Raw genomic sequence first — 22,112 nt, forward strand, 5'->3', positions numbered from 1 at the left:
TGTAATCTGAACAAGGTACTGTCCAAACCCAACAGCATGGCAAACTACATTGTACATATAAAGTTCTGTCTCTACGAGGAAGTCTATACCCTGATTAGATGAATGTTGTGTATTTTTTTTTACACTCTGATTTTGACTCTGCACAGAGTGCTATAGTTAAAACTGATGGTGAATAGTTCATGAAAGTATTAAGTTTCAGTTTAGCTTTATGTGAATTTTACCTGTATGTGGCAAGGGGGATACACTCTGTTTTGACTTTACTTTTTTCAGAGGGTGCTGATAATAAAACAAAGTGGAAGATCCATACTTTAAATAATACTACACAGGTGAATGTAGCTGCGATGGCCGAGAGGTTAAGGCGTTGGACTTGAAATCCAATGGGGTTTCCCCGCGCAGGTTCGAACCCTGCTCGCAGCGCAAGCTTTGTTAATCCGTTACTTATGCATGTGTGCCCCCTGTTTGCATGGGTTTCTTCACATGGCCAAAGGCATGCATGGTAAAATCCACTGCAAATTACTCCTAGAAATTGTTTACTAAAACAAACCCATACTTAACTGAGGCTAAGAATGTTATTAAACCTCTCAGAGCAACTCTTAGCAAAAAGTAAGAGTAAATCCCAGCAGCAGCTCTTAACCAGTATAACAGTTGTGTAGCTGTTGCATGAAAATGCGTTAGTTTCTTAATATTCTAAAATACCTTTCCAGAGAAAACAGCTTGTTTATTATGATATGTAAACAATGTTTCGAAAATATAACTTTTGGTTTCTCAATGTCTCGGGTCATAACAACACCTGCTGTTCAAACCAGTGAGTTACGTTGAACAGACAACATAGCGTGGTCATGTAATCAAGCTGACTAATTGGAGAGGAAATACATAGATTGCCAGAACCATCAGGAGCTAAACAAGGAATAAGGTGTTTTCGCCAATGAAGAGTATCGGTGTCAAATGAAAAGATTGTAATGACTCCGAAATTTCTGGTCAGAAGGCGCACAGGGTATGTGATTGATCGTAATTCATTTTTACGCAATTCATTTATTGTTTTACAAATAAATGTAAATAAAAGTTTCAAGAAGACGTTTATGTTAGTTTTAGAAGGTAGGCTATGTGGCCAACTAAATCCTTATGGACACTAAAGAGATTTCACTAAGAAATAGTTATTAATTATTAGACTCATTTTCTACTGGTAATTTGCTTGGGTTTATAAAATGTAATATTTATTTATTTCAGTTTTTCATGGTGTTTGAGTTGTGAAAGAAGACAATAAACACTTGTCATCAGAGTGTGGCTTTGTCTGTAGCAGAAGAAAACTTTTGGGAGAAGTTATAAGTTGCATCGCCTAAAAATGATGTATCATTAACCAAACCCCATTTCTGGTGGTCAAACATATACAATCAAACCTGTGTATCATTCCAAACGCTCTGTCATCACTGGATGACATCAGAGCCTTTCACTGTGCAAAAAAAAAAAAAAATCAAAACTGATGAATATCATTTGAATCAGCATGTGAACCCTGATTCAGGTGACAGGCTCTGCAGCTTGGCAACTATCAGTGAACATCCAGCTGACAAGATGACAATGAAACTTAAGACAGCAAAAAAGCTACAGCTCCACTCAATCACAATGAACAAGTAGCAGCCACTTGAAAGATGTGGCTGTAACCTGTGTAAACCAGTATCCTCACTTTATATCAACTGCTGGCCAGGCACTTGCAGAGGGGGGAGCTTTAGGTGCTCAAGCACCTGCTCCTTTTCCCCTCGATGGCCATGGTGCCCTTTTTGGCAAGGCGTTTTGTTTGTTTGTTTGTTGCCTGCTCATGACCTTTATCGAGAAGAATATTAACAATTAATGATATTTAAACTATAAGGTACCATAAACTATGAGCTGCCATCCATAATCTGAAGATTGAAGCTTCTGGTAGCCATGGGTTTCTTATGTTATCTGTTTGCACATTCCTCTCCCTCTTTGAATGAAGGGCCCATTAGCCAATAGAAATTAAGCGCACAACCACCAGCTCAAGTGTGCCAGTGAATTTGAAGAAACAGCAGTCACTAACACTGGCAAACAGGAAAGAAATTAATTTCTTGTTCTCCATAACCGCTGGTTTATATTAAAATCTGAACCGTTGTAATATCTGACGTGACACAAGTGAGCTATTTGCGCACTTCATAAAGGGGCGACTACTCCGCAACCTTGAGAGATGGCGAGTTTCATTTGTGTTTAAAAGAGGTCAGGTGGTCTCTCACCTGGTTGCTTGTTGTCACGTTATATTTAGGCCTGTAGTATTACACTTCACCGGGAAATTGTGCAGCAGCATAGTAGCCCGCCAGCAATATAATGGGTCTGATTGTGAAGGTCACATTTTAGGCTAGTTAGTTCTCTGATCGTTTTGCTAGTTTGGACAGCATGTGTTTAGTGATAAAATGCATTCCATAACGTGTTATTTGTTATTAGTATTATTACGTATTTTGAATCTATTTCAATAATAAACCACAGCTAAAATATATTATTGTTTTGTATTTGCTTCATTATATATTACATATACAGTACATATTCATAACTGAACAACCTTACACATTCCTAGCCTTAACTAACTGATCTGGGACTGCTCTGTGCACAACAGTGCTTTCTCGTATGCATTCTTGTGTGCTTACAGCCCTGGCAGACCCCGACAAGAAACAGCAATGTCCAGGTCCACCAGCTGATCATGTCCTCTAACAGCCTGCCACTAGTAGTCTGCCACTGAGTCAACTTCAAATAACAACTGCAATAATACATTTTGATAAAAGCCAAACTCTACTAAGGTGTAATCATAAAGGATGATGCAGTTTGTTATAAGATTCCATTTTACATTCTCTTTGAATATTGTTTGCTGTAGTTTGGCAGGTTATGCTGAAGTTGGTGCTCTAACATTTTGATCCATGTGCCCCTTTCTAAATTTGAGCACCTGCACGGACTTAGCTTTATGTGACTTTTACCTCTTTGTTGCACAACAGCCTTCATGGAGGTGGGGGAACACATTTTTTTGTCTTAATGCTTTTTAGAGAGTGATGAGTGTAACATGAAGCAAAAACCCAATACTATAAAAAAAATAACATGACCCAGTATTGATCCTAGTATTATTATCAGATATGGGATGTAATTTGTATAGCTGACAGGTTAAGGCATTGGACCTGAAATCCAATGGAGTCTCCACAATCATGAAAGAAGCAATGCAGCAACTCAGTGCCAAGCAGAAGTTTCACATCGCTTATTCTCCACGGACAAGTTGAGAATCGGAACCGAGAATTGAAATTGCGTTTGAAAGCCAAATTGTGCGACCGCTGGGGGAGGTCGGTTTCAGCATTTGCCGATCGTTCTCCTGGGAACGTGATGTACACCAGTAAAAATTTTAAGCACATCTCCGTTCGAGATCTGCATGGGGAGACCCATGCCCCTCCCCTACTACCTTCCTGTGCCTCCTGGCGAGGGCACTTTCGAGTCCCTCAGAGACATTTTAACCTAATGTCTGAAACTTATGTCTGTGACTCTTCAAAATGACCATTTTAAAACATTAGCCTTCCAGCATTAAAAGGATGACAAAAACCAATTTGATCTGAAATGCCAATATAAGCTGAATATTGGTAATGAAGTAATGGTTCAGACCATAGGCGTGCTGAAGCTCCACGAAGCAAAATTTAAAGGATCTTTTCCAGTGCTACTGGATACCCCCACAGCAGTACTGGTGGACACCGGCAAATCAATATCCAAATGGTACCATATCTTTCAGACCAAAAAGGCACTTGATTAACATGCTGGCTAGGTGTGGAATGGCTCACACTAACCTACTGTTTATGACGGTAGGTCTGGTATGGCCATCTGTCTGTCCTACGTGTGTGTCCCATGGGTTGTCTGTGTTGATCTGTGTTTGTTGTTATGTGAACTGTATGTCTCATGGGTCTGTCTGTATCATTCTGGGTTCTGTTATACTCATATGCTATCGTATGTATATCTTAGCTAGATCTTGTCTGGATGCTTACCCACTGCACCGAGGCTGCCGCACTGGTCTCCCATCCTCCGAGCCCTGAAAGTACATAGCCTACAATCTAGTTTTCGAGGTCTTTTCAACTCGACTCCCAACTCCAGAGGGACTTGAGCATGCTGGACCCTGCATCTCGACTTGACATAACTCCAGAGACAGGTAGGGATAAGATATATTCTGCATGTAGCAATGTCCTTGAGCAAGTGGAGAAAGAAATCACTAAACTTAAACACTATGCAACTACCACTGACTTGTGGTCAAGTCGTACCATGGAGCCTTACATATAAGTCTGACCGTCCACCTCATAAACGACAAGTGGTAGTGCAGACTTCATATTTCCCTGATGACCACACTGGAGAATTGATAGCCAAAGGCCTGAGGGAAGCGCTGGAATCATGGGGGCTTAAAGAAGAGTCGCAGGTATGCATACCCGCTGACAATGGCGCAAAGGTTGTCTAAGCAGTGGCACGTAATGACTGGATAAGATTGCAGTGCTTTGACCTCAGGCTTCACCTTGCTGTCTGTAGGTCATAATAGGTGTGTCAAAGTATCTTTTCTTGTCCAAGTAACGTTATGCATGTTTTTGGCGTGCTTATATAACCAGTTTGAGTTTCCAGTATAATAGTAGGCCTGTAAGTGAGGCTATTTCTCTTAAATTTAGGCTTCACACACACATATAAATTGGAAGTTACTTGAGAAAATGTTTTGTATTTATTTCTATTTATTATTGCAGTTTTGCGCAATAAATGTTCTTAGAATACTATGTGAAATATGTCCTAATAATGCAGTTAAGAGTAGAGTAATAGCTGTCATGCAGTGGCCATAGTCAAAAATAGATTTTTATTTGCCCAGGTCCAAGTCCAAGATTTGCTTACCAAATCACAATATGACAGCTAGCTAGCTAATGGAAATGAAGGAAGAAATCTTGAAGGGAGAAATCTTGTGTGAATGAGGCAGGCAGAGAAGGCACTTGAAAATGAACGAGTCTTACTTTTTGTTCCACCACTTCAAAAAATTTATTCAAATAAGGCCATGGGTGTTGACGACAAATGACTTTTAGGTGACTGATATTCAGAACTTTCCGTTATTTTTCCAGGTGCTCAACTACATTATAGGCTGTTGTACTCGCTTTCCTCCTGGGTTTGATCATTTCATGAAAAATCAACAAGCGAGTTTCACGCCATGTCACAGCAGGCATTTTTGATTACACCAAAGCTGCTATCAATCTTGCTAGCCAGCACACCGCCATGATCAACTTGTCCTCCACCTTCACCGAAGATATTTTTGGAAAGGGGGCGTGGCTTCCAGCCCTACTTGCGATTGGCTTTTGGCAGACGAAAGGCGATTGGCTTTTGGCAGACGAAATTTTCGCTCGAGTTGAACATTTTTTGAACTCAAGCTAACCCGTTTCACCCATTTTGCGTCACTCTCAGTTTCGCCTCAGTTAACTCTGCCAATTCATCTCCTGTCATCGGCTTCTTATGCATTCCCGTTTCTCGTATATTTCGCGTCACGTTCGGTGCAACACAACTGATGCAATGGGTCAAAGCAAATTCACCAATTAAAGCGTGCGCTGTACCCTGATTGGTATGCTTGCTGTGCTTCAATTTGGACAGTCGTTCCCCCCAACCCCCACTCATAAGTAAGAAGTAACATCAGATGTCGCATATTGTAGTGGAGTCCAAAGTAAGGTACATTACTTTGAAATGTAGTGGAGTTAAAGTAAAAAGTCCCCCAAAATGGAAATACTTTAATAAAGTATAGCGACTTGAAAAAGGTACTTAAGTACAGTAACGGATTACATTTATTTCATTACCGTCCACCACTGACCACAGACGAATGAAACACGACAAAACATTCAACACTGTTCCTCTTTAGGGACTTTCTTCATTTTTGTTGGCCTGGTTAGTGAAGCAAGAAAGTAGTAATTTCCCAAAATACCAGCGTAAGCTGAGTTGTCTTTTAAATTTAAAGAGGAAGTTTTTAGCTCACACACAATGTCCCATCCAATGTGCAATTTTCTTAGAAAACCAAAGGAATTAGAGTAATACGCAGAAAAGTAACCGCAGCAGTAATAGTCATCGTACTTGCAATAGTAGTGACAGAAGTAGTGATAAAATGTCTTTTGTTTTGTTTTCTTTTTAATGGGGCTGATGAGAAAATGCTATGTCATGGCTGTTTTATTATGGTCATCTCACTACTGTTATGTTATAGTCTGTCAAAGTTAAGTGGCTAGATGGTAAATGTGGAGCCAAACAAAATAAGTATTTGTAATGCTTTAGTAAAGCAGATCGTTGTATTGATCAATCCTTTGTTTTGTTTTGTTTTTTGTTGCTGTTTTAATTTTACTCTTGTTGGGCATTTGTGTTTGTTGGTGACATAATAAAAAGGTACAGAGATGTGTTTTGGTAGTAGTGTTCTGTTACTGAGACTCAGTGATGATACAAATGAAGAGGAAGAGGAGAGGAGAGGAGCCACTCCTTTCACACAGGATGTTTCGTTTGTGTCTCTTCTGACCTTAACGTCAGAGAAAACATTCTGCTAAGCCCCACACTCCTTTATTTCATTCATTTCCTTAAAGTCTCTAGATGCAATACAGCTAACACATGCTGGGGTTCATCGTGGAATGTATCGTTTTTACGTGTATCGTTTTTTTATCTTGCTTTTCCTAGTTTCTTGAAAGTCTGGAAATTAGTTTAGATAATGTGTAAAGTTTTATGCAACATTGCTGTTGACCACAATCTACCGAACATTAATCTTGTGATGTAAGACCTGTGGATTCTATATTAAATGTGTTTGTCACAAGTTCTATTTGGTTTTCACAGGTTTGGCTGTGTGTAGAGGAGAACGTATATATAACATCAGTCAAACCACAGAGCTGCTCTCTGATGTTCTGCTGCCATGTTATTTTGAGCCAGTCCTCCTTGGCTCTGACAAGACTGCAGATATAGCTGTAGTGTGGAGTCAGATCAACGCACCACAAACCAACTTACTGGAGATCACTCTGAGTGGTGAGGTTAGGCCTTGGAACCTTAAAAACGGACATATAAAGGACATTGGGACATTAAAGGTAGATGTACCTGGAAACTTCTCTATTCTCCTCCATACAGTCCAACAGTGTGACATGGGACTGTATAGCCGTCAGCTGTATAATGGCATTAACAGCTCTATTGCAATCAGGGAGCTGTATCGCTGTGAGTTTTTATCAGATCATTATTACTTGTAACAATGTGAACAGGAATGTACAATGCAGAGCACCTGGAGGTGACTTTTCATGTACTTTTAGTACAAATGAAATTGGCTTTTGCTAAGTGCCTGCAAGAAATGTTTTAAGACAAAAGGAATGCAATCATTGAAAGGGTCAGAAACAATTGGATACTATTGTTACATCTGTACAGATGTTGCTTCACCTGATCTTTCTCATCATAACTGCTTCATCAGCGATGGAACATAGGGAGGTGTCATGCTAATATGTGTCCTCGTGGTCTGTGTCTGCTATGTGCTCAGTAAACCTGAGTGCACATTTTACGATTGTCTTCATTATTCTTTCGCTGAACAGGCTCTGGACACTCTATGTTATGTGAATAGGGTGTAAGACAGGGACAACAAGTGTTTTTAACATAGTCTGATGCCTTTAAGCAAACATAATATGGCTTTTATTAATGGCTTTTATTCATGAATTTTGGCCTGATAAGTTGGTTGATTAATCACTCTGACATTCTGTAAGATTTTGTGTATCATCTTGTTACAGGAAAAGACATCAACCCTGACCATATATGTGGTAGATGAAGCATTACATTATAATTTAAAGCACAGTAAAATCACCACATATCTACATGTCTACATGACAGTGAGTTTTTTTCTGAGACATTGAGTACAGTACATTACTTTGTTTAATATTGTGTTTAGTTCTATCACTACATCTGCATTTATCTGTCAAGCTGTCTGTAAGTCACACACAGTTCCAACAGTGAACACCACCAGAGGTGGCAAAAGTAAAAGTAGAAGTACTCTTGCTAGAAAAAAGTACTCCAAATAGAGTTAAACTGACAACTCTTTTTGTAAATTGTGAGTGACTATTTTACCCCTAATTATTTGTCAGGAGGGATATTTTAGCTCTACTCAGAGTTTTTTTTTCTTTAAAGCAAGAGTACTTCTACTTTTATTTTTGCCAATTCTGAACACCACTGATGTCCATCTTGATCTTTTTTACCTGTAACAGAAACTGACATAGAGCTCAGTGAAGCAGAAGGCACCAGTAGAGGGAGCAGTGATTAATCTTTTCATCATTTTGACTGTTCAGTATAAATGCAGTTTAACCACTGAGTCAAATCTTGGGGCTTGAGGCTAGACCCCTGGGAAAACATTTTAGCATTTGTGGGAAGCAGGCTAATTTCCTTTTCTTTTTCTCTTATACCATGATCTACACTGGATGTTCACCGGCTCAAACCACCCATAGATTCACAGCTGTACAGGAGCAGAAAATGGTAAAACAAACTACAAAACCACTTCACATATTTCAGTCAAATGACATGATTTGCATTATAATATTGATATTTCAAAGATGCTGTGTGGGACCCAACATGACAGAGATGTTCGCTTCTCACAAGTAGAAAATGTTGCTGTTTTTCAATGGTGAATGCTGTTAAACATACAGCATGTTGCAAATGATTCAGCCCCTCCAAATGTTTCCATATGTTGCTGAAATAGAAATGATACAGACACACATTTGTTTTGAGATTGGCTCCAGTTCTTGATTATTGAACCAGCAGTGCTCACAGAGATACGTGAAGTCTTACATATTGTCTTGTATGTTTTTCCTTCTGTATGCATTTGTATAACTTCATCTGTAGTGCCATTAGGATACTCTTTGGTCTCCAGTTTTATGTCTTTCCTTCAGATTCACTGACAAATGATCCCTGCACAAGCTGAGGTTATAGTGACTGTCAGTCCAATATATTAGACGGTCATACAGGGATAAATCAGGATTCATACATACAACAATGATTAATTCAGATGTAAACATGAGATGAAGTTCAAGTGAGGTTCCCATTTATTACTAGTGGATGAAATGGCCACATTAATCCGGTTAACTGCATCACAGTATTGCAAAAAGATATAAACCATTTATATTTCAAACATATGACTATCATGGATAACGTTTTGTGATGTGGCAGATGCACCTCAGCCAATTGGTGAATCTTCAGCACCAGACCCAGAGAGAGTGACCACTCAGCCAAACACAGCCACAACAAAAGCACATGATCCCTGTCACAACAACAAAAGCTTGTCACAGCATCATCAAAGGCACATGGTGTTTTTGAGGGAAATCCTGAACTTCCACACCTGAAGTTCATAATGTTCTTGCCAAAAGAGCGAGTTTCGTAAGAGGTAAGAACAGATGACAGAGGAAGCTCATATATGTCTTTTCTCTTCCCCAGACTTGGACTCAGCTGCCTCCTGTCGAATGCGCCACCTGCTGGGCAGCCCGGGGAAAGAGCCCTCACCTGACACTCAGGAGGCCCAAGTTTGAGACCCCATCTGACTAGTCACCATGAGCACCTTTGTCTGCGACCTCCAGAGCTGCTAACCACCCTCAAAGACCCAGCATAACACAGGAACCCACTGTACATGTTAAGACAACCATCCAAAGCACTTGGTCTACAACAAGTATATCACTCATGTGTTTTAATCCTTGTGCAGTGTTTGAAATAAAGCACCCCACCCAGGGTAGAACAGCTGCCTGACTCTCATGTGCCTGTGACAGTGATGTTTGTGGACCAGCTCTTTTGTTTTTGTCAGCCTTTTTCTGAATGCGATCGACCATATATCAGTGCTTTCATTGACAGTAGTAGGATTTACAAGTTATTTATTGTTATAATTAATTTTGAGTTATTAAATAGCCATGATTAGTTAGGTCCTTGCTATAGAACAATGTTGCAATCTGCTATGTACAGTTTATTTGTGGTTTTTAGGTTTTCTACATTGTTGCATCCACACAACCACACTCATAACTGTAGCACTTCTTTTCCAGGGCTGTCTGTTGTTTCATGTTTAGCTTAGCTATGCTCATGTTGTGTGTATTCATTGTTTAAGTGGCGTTGAATTGAAGCATCTGTCAAATGAATATGTGGAAATGTAATGGAAATGCCTGAATGTAGCACAAGAAGCTGTAATGAACAATACAAGTCATGTCTGAGACCAGTGTGTTTCTTATCTTCATTTCTGTATGTAAGCAAGTTTTTTTCATATGGACGTCTTTCTTCCTGGTTCATTTACTTGGCATTCTTACAGATTCCCCACAGTTTACAGTCACCTGAATCACAGGTTCACTGTATGGAGTATTAGAAGATGTCAGTCCATGTCCATTCAGTTTTAGCAGTGACTCATGGGGAGAATGAAAGGTGGGTGAGTCCCCCCAGAGTAATCCACACTCAACAACTGAAACTGAAGATCTTTATTAAATATTGATGACAATTCACACTCAATCCCAGTGAGATCATTCTTCCAGTCACAGCTGAGATATAAATATTTCATAGTGACCACATTCAACCAACTCCATTTGTCCATTTAGTATTCCACTGACCGCTGGTCACTGACTGAATATACACTCACCAATCAAACCATTGAATACACACTCACCAATCAAACCATTACTCTTCAATACATCATTCAGTAGTATTCATTTAAAAAAAAAAATAACACAGTTAAGATGTTTTGACCATCAGAAGTTTGATATTGCATTTCAGTGCAACTGTAACTCTGTTGAAAAGCACAGTAATACAGTAAGACAGTGCATTATAAGGAGGTGGTGAACTGTGGTCTGTGTGTCAGACTGAGGGTAAGCAGATATTTTTGATTTTTGATTGTTTTTGGAAAAAAAAGTATTTGCTCTCATTACAGATCAACAAATATTTCAGCCAGATGAATGAACTCAACTAATAGCGATCAAATATCAAATGATCAAATTAAAGTCAAACTGATCAGTTTGTAGTCCTTAAAAAACATTTTCACAAGTTTTTGGACACTTTTTACTGGATGTCAGTTCTTACTGATTATTTACAGATTTATAAAATTAAAATCAATTGAAAAATGTTGTTCTGCCATCAGTGGTAGTTTTCGTGGTTAAATATTTCTTGATAATCGGACTCTGGGGCATAGCTGCTATGTTTGGAGTGTTAAACTGTTTACAGTATTCAGTGACACTTGTGCTGGTTTAGATACAGGAAGTGACAAAAACCCCACACAGACCACATCCCCCAGTAGGTCTTAAAACACATTTAGCATTGTGATGTGCCGAATGTGTTTCATCCACCACAGAGAGATTAACTGTCATAAAATGCTTTTGGACAGATTCAAACCCTGGGCTGTGTGGCTGTTTTCTTCTTTACCTTATCTTTGTGGTAAGTGACTCTGGAAACATGTCTGATAAAACAGGTTAATGTGATTTTACTGTCCCCCACTGTTGTGGGAATCCAGAACAAGATGTAACATTCCATTATGTTAACAACATTAACAACATTTCATTTGTACTTTCTCTCCACAAACTAAACATCTGTATCTCATTTAGCTGCTTGCATAATTTCTTTCCAAGACTTAAATAATTCATGTGTTAACCCTCCATTACATTACATTTTAAAATGCATATTGTTGGTGATTGCATTGTCTTGTTGCAGGAGGAAGTGAGTGTGGAATAAAGCTGGTCACCAGCACCAGTTTAACCACTGAGATGGAGTCTGATATTCTCCTACCATGTCACTTTGAGTCAGGGCTCCATGGATTTGATGCAACTTCAGATGGAGCTGTTGTGTGGTCTCAGAACACAACCATCAGTCTGGCGAAGATCAGTCTGCCGTATGGAGTAAGAGTCCAGAACAATAAATGCAGACGTACTAAGACATTCTACAAACATTCTGGTTCTGGAAACTTCTCCATCCTCCTCCAGAGGGTTCAACCATCTGATGAAGGTGTTTACCGCTGTGAACTCTTCAGTAAAACCAACTGCAGCGTCGCCCACCAGGAGATAAACATCAGTATGTTCCACATTGTTTCTCACTGACATTTTCAGATACACACACACACACACACACACACACACACACACCACACAAACACACTCTTCACATTTAACAAAGGGAGCAGGGAGAGCAGTTAAAGCAATTCTTTTTTGCCTTTATATGCAAACGGGCAGTGCAAAACTCTGAAAGATGCATCTGACAACTTTCTATTTGAAACTGAATCATTATGGTGATCATTGAGATGAATGGAAGTGATCAACTCTTGCTGTGGTTTTGACAGGTGTGAGAGCACATAGAAAACAACGTGTCAAAAATCAAACCACAGAGCTGCTCTCTGATGTTCTGCTGCCATGTTATTTTGAGCCAGTCCTCCTTGGCTCTGACAAGACTGCAGATATAGCTGTAGTGTGGAGTCACATCAACACAACACAACACAACCTGCTGGAGATCTCTTTGAAAGGAGAAATGAAGTCCTGGGACCTAAAGGGTGGACGTATTAAAACATTCACCAGTCTCTCTGAATCAGGAAACTTCTCCATAATCATTCATAAGGTCCAACAGTCTGACCTGGGACTCTATCGCTGTCAGCTGAATTACAGCATTGACATTCACTGTCCTATTGCATTCAAGGAGCTGTATCTCTGTGAGTTTTTATCAGATCATTGTTACTTGTGACAGTGTGAACGGAAATGTACAATGCAGAATGTATGGATCTGATTTTTGTAGCACAGGAGTTCTTTAGTACGAATGAAAGCGTCTTTTGTTAAGTTCCTGTAACGCCTCAGTACCCAGTGAGTGCTTGTTTCGATTGCTGGTTTTGGTAAGTGCCTTTATGGCCATGTACACATTAACTGTTATGAGCAAGTCATGTTTCGAGACGTGATGAATGCATTCACTCTAAGGATCAAAGTCAATCTGAGACTGTTACATTTCTACAGATGCTGCTTCAGCTGATAGTTCTCATGAAAATGTGTCCATCATTGGAGGAGCAGTAGGAGGAGGTGTCATGTTAGTATGTGTCCTCATGGTCTGTGTCTACTACATGCTCAGTAAACGTGAGTTCCCCTTTTTACAGCTGTTTTCATGATTCTTTCTCTGAACAGGCTCTGGACACTGTAAGTCATGTGGTCAGAGTCTGAGACGTGGAGACCATATCTCTCAGACATACTCTGATACTTTTATGTGAGCGTAATGTGACTTTTATTCATGAGTTTTGCTTTTGGAGTCTTCAGGAAACTGAAACTTTTTCACATACAGTGACTGATTTTTTCCCTTTTATTCATAAACAAATGCCTATATTGAAATACAGTGAGTTACAGGATAAAATGATTAGAGTTTTATAAATATGAGAAAATAGAAAGCAACAAGCTACTAGCTTCTGTTTTATACCTGAAAATATTTTCATACTTTCATCAGAGAGCTTGATAATTTGCTTGATAAATCACTTTGATATGCCTAATTCTTTAAGATTTTTTTGTATCATCTTGTTACAGGAAAAGACATCAACCGCGACCCTATATATGGTATGTTAAGAGTTATATTATATGTTACGACTATGAATACATTTGAGTGAGAGAGAATAGCTTTCCTGAAATATTGAGCTTTTTTTTCTTAAACACTATGTTTAATTCTATGACTGCATCTGCATGCATCAGTTAAGCTACGGACTCCTCTACCAGTGAAAACAAGTGATGTTTGCATTGATATTTTCGCTTTAACAGAAAATCACACACAGATCAGTAAATTAAAGACTGCTACTAGAGAACACAGTGAGTAATCTGTCCATCACTTTGAATAGTATGTCCATTTAACTCAGGGGTGGCCAAGTCCTGTCCTGGTGATCTACCCTCATGTAGGATTTAGTTTCAGTCTTACCTGATCTTTGTAGCCAAAGACTTCAAGAGTACCTGAGTATGTGAGTATGAGTATATGAGTTCATGCGCAACAGAGTATATGAGCATATGAGCATTAGATTATAAGAGTATATGAGCATTGGAGTATATGGGTATGAGAGTATATGAGCATATGAGCATTAGATTATAAGAGTGTATAAGCATTAAAGTATATGGCTACTAGAGTATATGGATACTAGAGTATATGAGTATTAGAGTGTATGGGTATTAGAGTATATGGGTACTAGAGTATATGGGTATTAGAGAGTATGGGTATTAGAGTGTATGGCTATTAGAGTGTATGGGTATTAGAGTATATGAGTATTAGAGTGTATGGGTATTAGAGTATATGGGTATTAGAGTATAAGAGTATTAGAGTGTATGGGTATTAGAGTGTATGGGTATTAGAGTGTATGAACATTAAAGTATATGGGTATTAGAGTACATGAGTATTAGAGTGTATGGGTATTAGTGTATATGGGTATTAGAGTGTATGGGTATTAGAGTATATGGATGTTAGAGTATATGAGTATTAGAGTATATGAGTATTAGAGTGTATGGGTATTAGAGTGTATGGGTATTAGAGTGTATGAGCATTAAAGTATATGGGTGTTAGAGTATATGAGTATTAGAGTATATGAGTATTACAGTGTATGGGTATTAGTGTATATGGGTATTAGAGTGTATGAGTATTAGAGTGTATGGGTATTACAGTGTATGGGTATTAGAGTGTATGAGTATTAGAGTGTATGAGTATTAGAGTGTATGGGTATTAGAGTGTATGAGTATTAGAGTATATGGATATTAGAGTATATGAGTATTAGAGTATATGGGTATTAGAGTATATGGGTATTAGAGTGTATGAGTATTAGAGTGTATGGGTATTAGAGTGTATGAGTATTAGAGTGTATGAGTATTAGAGTGTATGAGTATTAGAGTATATGGGTATTAGAGTATATGAGTATTAGAGTATATGGGTATTAGAGTATATGAGTATCAGAGTGTATGGGTATTAGAGTATATGGGTATTAGAGTATATGGGTATTAGAGTAAGAGAGCATTGCAGTATCTGAGCTTATGAGTATTAAACTATATGGGTATCTCAGTATATCTGTGTATAAGCATTAGAGTCAGGTGTGATAGATCTCTAGGATCGCACTTAGGTATTGTTTAACTGTAACATTTACCTCTTGGGTCTCAGATATATTTGACTAGACACCTGGAAAAGTATAACTTTTTTAGCATGTGTGAAAACAAGTAAATTTGTAATTCTCTCGTCTACCAGGGTGTATGGTTCATAACCCAACATATGCCTCAGCAAATCACCCAGATGCAAACAGCTGTCAAGGAGCAGAAAAAAGTAAAGCACTTCATAAATTTTAGTCAAACAATATGATTTACAAAATAATTACACTATTTCAAAGATCCCATACAGGACCCAATATGTCAAAGATGTTAGTAATATTCTTAGAGATTCAAACTCAGCCTTTTCTCCTCAATAAAGATATATTATGTACACTTTCCAAATGTTTAACCAGATTTACTTAACACTATAACACTATAATGGTTTAAGTGTGCAATGATTTAAGTTGAAATATGTACTTCATAGAATATTTACCATGTGTGCCAAAAACATCATAATTGTCTTTCCCCTCTGTAGACCTGTTAAGCAACAGCCTAGTTTATGAAGGTGTGAAAAGCCAGGAACAGTTACACTAAAGCGACAATAATGCAATTGCTTGAAAACTTGGTTCCAAGCACTGAAAATGATACAATGTCTGCAAAACTATTACATCATAAAGGCACCAGAATCTATGTGACACAACATGTCTTTTCACATTGTACTGTACTTTCCTAGTCAACCCAGTTTCACACTGGCCTCTACCAACTGCATTAATTTAAAAATGTACCATTGCTACCAGTGGTTACCATGTTCCAGAGCAGAACTGAGTCTTTGCACGCTTTGAATGGCATATTTTAGCCAATGTTATTTTACATTTATTCCTTTGTGAGAGTGCACTGTTGCCAGTCCACCTGTTTCCATACACTTTTTGGAGGTAATGTTTTTATTCTTATTTTTGTGATCTGTGTCCATAATTGTTCATCACATTGGTCCTTATGTTTTAAAAAATCTTGCACTCACATTATCTGAATGACACAAAATAATCAGTAGATGCGTTCAAAACCAAACAAAACTGACTTACAGATGTAATTCAAAGCATGTGACCTTAATTTGCCTGTTCCATGACCTAGTATCATTCAGTGCAACACAGATTACAGTGTGAACAGAAATAAAGGAAGAGAAGTAAAAAGCTTAATTTCTCTCAATAAAAAGCCTGTAAGATCAAATGAAATTTCTCTCAACAGCTAATAAAGGATCTGCTCTGATTAGCCCCGCTGACTCGAACGTTGAATGTAGTGTGTGTCCTCTTCTCGCTGTTTTACCCACGTTTCACTGGCAGCTTTTTGGCAGTAAACCTGCCATTCTGTCCTTGGTTTTGCATTAGTTTAGGTCACTGGGGCCTTGTGGTGCGATTCACATTTTGTGATCACACAGCAGTAGTCCAGCCAGTGAGTTTGTGCCCCGATCCTAAGCTGCAACAGGAAATGTAGCAACTTCATGGTGAACTGAAAAGTGCAGTAGTGTTGGGTGGATTGATACAGAGGGATTAATATTTCCCATGCTGACACACCTCTTAATTTTTTGTTCGTCTCTTTCATCTTTTGTCGTAACCAGAACAAATAAATATATTTTAAAGAACACATTCATTCATACCAAAATCTACTGTTGCCTGTGCAACTCATAAAAGCGCTCGGTGATCATGCACAGATGTACACTACGTGGTCTCAGACTCTGCACGTACACATAGAGCAGCGGACACAGTCAGGAAGGAGGGTCGACGCGCTTAGGTTAACCTATGTTTAACCTCTCTGCAGTAGGCACTAGCTGCCTGTGACTATGTAGGTCAAAGACAGGAAAAGAAGCGCCATGTGGTCATACTTTACAGCACTTTATGCATCACGTAGGCCTAACATTAGTGACAAGAACATATCACATGCCAGTAACGCCACAAATCGTTTCAGAAATGAGTGAAGCATTCGCGCAGAGCTTCATGATGAGGTACAGCAGAAGCAAACCGAGAAGGCAAATGAAACAATAAAACCACCGAATCTTCCTGTCCCTGAACAGAAATCTCTAATTGTAACAATGATGAGGGAGCGATCTTCTGCTCACTTTTTAAAGCTTAAGTTTATAATCCATTCATTCTCCACTCACTTCATTCTCAGTCCATGTATGCTGCAGTCATTTGTTTTCATTTTGAAATTTAAAAGATTATTCAGAACAAGATGTTCAAAACAGTTTCTGACTCAAAATAATAAAGTTTACAAAAAGGTCTCGTATTTCTATGCTTGTTTTTCATGATTTCGATCTCATGAGGTCAACATTACGTTGAGGTCAACATTAATATGCGATGCTTGGCTGAAGTGGATCTTTATCTGCAGTGTGGTGACTGTCGTTAACGCTGCAGTCAGAAATATAGTCTATTGACGAAACCTCGAGAGACTCGTTGCGGAACACTCTCATCCAGCGCCCAGTTAAAGAGACTCTCCGCAATATCTGCATCTGCTGATCCCGTTATTGCCATATCTTTTATTAAGTCAGAATAAGATTACAGAGTAAAGATTACAGAGTAAAGATCACAGAGTAAACCCCTTAACCTGAGAAAGACCCCGTGGGTGTGTTCTACCTGTACTTGAGTGTCTACTCCGTTACGCTGAAATGGGCTACAGTGGACATTTTTTTCTCATTGGATTCACAAATAGTTGATTTCTAAACGTTGTGTGGTGAAAGTAATAGAAAAAAATTTAAATGGTCATTATTTAATTTTATTTTTGCAGGTATAATTTTCGAAACATGAATTCATTTTCTACTTTAGTGTGTGCTCAGAAACAAGAAAATAAAATGTTTTCTTGTTTACCAGTTTTTGATTTCAAAACAAAAAACTAATGAACACATACACAGACCACTATGTCCTATTTTCAGTCAACAGTGTTAACTATGTATAGATGAAAATATTACAGGTTGGTTTTTTCAAAACTGAATTATTTTTATTTTCATTTCAAGCAGAACTGCAAGAACACACCCCAGACCTGAAAGATACAAATGTTTTTTACATTCAGGGTAGCATATAAATGAAAAAAAAGCTCTTCAAAACAAGTTTGAATTAAAAAAGTTATAAATCCTTTTGAGACCACTCTGTCACTATGTAAACTCTGACAGGTATTCATCACTACTTCACAAACATTTGTCATTCAAACCAACATGTTACTGAAGCCTGTTACAAGGTCACATTGAAAGAAGAGTTTATCATTCATTAAAAATGTTTAAATAAAGCATGCAGAAAGCATGCGCTGTAGCATTCAAGAGGTAAGTTTATCGGTGTCAATATTGCTAATACCATCCATAAAAATACTTGGTATCAGAACAAAAAAGTAAGACAACGCTGAGAGTTCTGTTTAGGAAGGGCACTTGTGCATCAGCTGAGTAACACAGTGTTCTGCCACAGCTCTCATTAACACTGAGGTTTGCAACTACAACTGTATTCCAAATCAAGGAGGCACAGGCAAACTCTAGCTTACCCACTAAAACAACTGCCAGACAAAAAATATTACACAGGGATCAGCAGGTTAGTGACCCACACACTGTGCAGATACTGTGAAGACCCCCCCCCCTCCCGGTTTTTGTTATCTTTATTCTGTGTACTAATGATGTGTTTTCGTTTTCATTATTACTATGTTGTTTGCAATTTGCCCACAGGGTCGGCACCTGCTGCACCCCTGTTTGGCCATGAAGGGGTCTCCTCTCTCTGTGGTCCTTCTGAAGATTCCTCCCATTTTTCCCTATATCATCTGGGTCTTTTGTGGGAGTTTTTTCTTGCCCGCTATGAGGATTGGGGTGCCGTTCTGCTTTGTTTGCCCGTAAACCTGTGGGCATGTAAAGCCCTCTGAGACTGTAAACAGTGATATTGGGCTTTAAATAAACTTGAACTTGTCTGTAATGTTCTACAGTAATTTCAGTAATTGCTAAAAACAGTGAGAGCTTGCTTGAAGTGATTGAAATGTAGTTGTATATGTATTGTGTGTGTGTATGTGCGTGTGTGCATGTGCGTGTGTGTGAATGTGTGTGTGTGTGTGCTTGTGTGTGTGTGTGCGCGTGTGTGTGTGTGTGTGAGTGTGTGTGCGTGCATGCGTGTGTGTGTATGTGTGTGTGCGAGCGCATCTACATCAGGGAATCCATCCCCTTAGTCTGCTTTGTTATTGTTAGACACAGTTTCATTCTTGTGAGATTTGATGGACATCTCCTTTACCAATCACAATTCAGAAAATGCCAAATAGGCAATAATAACAGCCCTTTGGTTCTGTCTATAAAAAGGGGGGTTGACAGGAAGAGGAGGGAGAGAAGTGAACGGCAGACAAGAGTCACAGAGTGTGTGGAAAACAGGGCAAAATATCAAGAATTTAAGGAAAAAATGTCGAAAGAGTACCAACTGTTAGTCAAAGTTTGATTCTGTGGAACCTATGAAAACCTTAAAATCTGACTAACTGAAGGAGTTCAGGAGGATAGCCAGTGAACGAACTGTTTTCCGAGCTCATTGAGGAGTGTGGTAGCAGACAGTTCGGGAAGTACGAAACATCTTACATCTTTTCTATCCTCTAAATAAACTCACCTTTTAAATTTGACTCAAGTTTGACTTTTTTTAAAAGAGATCCTACTGAGAATGTTCTGATGTGATGTTGCATATGCAGGTTTGGGGGATAAAGCAGTTTCATTCAAACATAGGGTTCTAACTCCTGTTCTAACATCTCCCTCTATTGGTCGTTTTGAGTACCGTTTTCATTGATGTAGTCAGTGCCTTGGCTCCTGGGTTAAATCAGTTAATTATTCAATGGTGGTTTGCACCTGTTTTTGTTAATCTAACTTGGTTTTCCTAAGCCTTTTCTAAAGTCTTGACCTTACCTGGTGCATGTTCTGGCAGTTTGTCTTATGTATTGTTTCTCAATGTTCCACTGCTGATGCAAGCAAGTATTCAATGGTAGAACAGTCAGCTGTGTCAGAATGTGATTATTCTTTTATTACTTTTATTCATTCTGGTTTATTTGCTACCTTACAAATGCTTTCCTGTGAATACATACATAGCATTGTTGTGTCTTTCTAGTTTTCTAACAGTATTTGGGAGTGTGCCAGTATTTATGTCTAAGAGTACAATCTTAAAAGGAAAGAACATGGTATGAGAACCCTGAGTATAACCTCAGAGTTACTTGAGGATACTATATTTCAATTATCATACTTAAAACAATCTTGCGTGCTTTGTCATCCCACTCCAAAAACTAGGATTTATTAATATTTATTAATATGCCTCCAACTATTGGATGTGCTGGGATAAGTGTTCCTGTGTGGGCAGACTGCTAGGTGTCCTTTGCTAATAATATAGTTTAAAGAGATGATCTGATTTTCTGTTTCACTAGTTTTCTGTAATTCACAGATATGGGGCTATTTACACAGATATTGTGTGAGTAGCTGCGATGACCGAGAGGTAAAGGCGTTGGGCTTGAAACCCAATGGGGTCTCCCCGCGCGGGTTCGAACCCTGCTTGCAGCGTGAAGTTTAACCTTCAGTGTAATGAGGGTTCATGTCCTGGCCTTGTCCATGTACTGCTTGCATGGAGGTGACCTCCTCTATTTATGGCTTCCCTTCCATGGTGAAATGCATGCATCTTGGGTATCAGAGCTGGGTTTTAAAGAGCGGCTGAGAATCACTCTTAAAAGTCTGCCTAAAGATAAAAAAAAAAATTGAGAATGAGAATATGTTGTAAAACACTTCCTGAACAACTGTTAACAAACAATAGCACTGAATCACAGGAGTAGGTCTTACACATGAAGTACAACAGTTGCATTACCGTAAAATGATTTTCCAAAAGGATCCAGTTTCCTCCCACAGTCCAAAGCCATGCAGGCCAGGTGAATTGGAGACACTAAATTACCCCTAGGTATGAATGTGTGTTTGTCTGTGTGTCTGCCCTGGGATGGACTGCTGACCTGTCCAGGGTGTTTCCCCACCTTTTGCCCAATGGACGCTGCGATAGGCTCCAACACCCCTCGCAATCCTAATTAGGATAAGCAGATTTGAAAGTGAGTGAAACCCATCCATCATTCCATACACTCATGTCATCACTGGATGATCACAGTCCACACAGAAACTCAAAACTGATCATCTTTTTATTTGGCATGAGGACCCTGATTCTGGTGACAGGCTCAGCAGTTTGATAGACAGCAGTGAATGTCCAGTTGATGGCAGAGCACTGATACTTAAGACATCAGAAGGCTGTGACCCCACTCAATCACAAGTACCAGCCACTGGTGGCAGCCAGTGTAAACCAGTGCCCTCACCGAACATCAGCTGATCACCCAAAACTGCCGACACGGCATTAAGTTTTAGCAGTCGTTTGAAGTGGTCATAATGGCAGATTCTGACTTTGATTGAATGTCGACTAAAAATGATTGACACAGTCAGCTCTGTGAATGGTTTTCAACGTTGACTTAAGCAAGGAAGACATTGAACTGGATATTCTTGCAAAAGACCATGAATCAAGGACAGACTCTCTATTTGATGTCCAAACTAGGAGAATAAGAGACAATCGGATTTTCAATGGAAATGGTCCCGGATAACTTAAAATCAAACGACTCTCTTCCTATTGCTGCCAAGTTTTAGCATTAGAAGCACAAGGAGTTATTACTTGGTGTGAGGCGAAAAAAAACTGAAAGGGATAAGCTTTGGAATGTATGAACAATATCAATCCATGATCAAAGACGGCAGCAAGTGTGTTTCAATGCAACTGTAACTCTATGGAAAAAAGAAGCAATAAAAAAAGTTATCATAAATAAGTAGCTGACTGTGGTCCATGTGTCAGATTGTGGTCCATCCAGATATTTTGGTTAGTGTGGTTATGTGTGGTGTTGTGAGTTTTTCTCATCTCTGACTGTCTTTACTCATCAGCTTCAACAGAATGGTCTGATGCTGTAGGATTTCATATAAACCATTAGGACTTGTCGTCATGGCATTTTCCTACACAAATGAAAGTCTTCTGTGACAGTGCTATATGGTACATCACTAATAACAGGTTC

The 22,112-nt window shown here is 38.9% G+C and overlaps 2 non-coding genes across 2 annotated transcripts; both read left to right on the plus strand.

Moving 5' to 3' along the window:
* Window positions 1–335: 335 nt before the first annotated feature.
* On the plus strand, window positions 336–417 carry trnas-uga (transfer RNA serine (anticodon UGA)). Its single transcript has one exon. It is a non-coding gene; the product is annotated as a tRNA-Ser (tRNA).
* Window positions 418–20,507: 20,090 nt separating this feature from the next.
* trnas-uga (transfer RNA serine (anticodon UGA)) lies at window positions 20,508–20,589 on the plus strand. The gene has a single exon. It is a non-coding gene; the product is annotated as a tRNA-Ser (tRNA).
* The last annotated feature ends 1,523 nt before the right edge of the window (window positions 20,590–22,112 follow it).

The sequence above is a fragment of the Chanos chanos genome, chromosome 15 (assembly GCF_902362185.1).
Source record: "Chanos chanos chromosome 15, fChaCha1.1, whole genome shotgun sequence".
In the NCBI taxonomy this organism is placed as follows: Eukaryota; Metazoa; Chordata; class Actinopteri; order Gonorynchiformes; family Chanidae; genus Chanos; species Chanos chanos.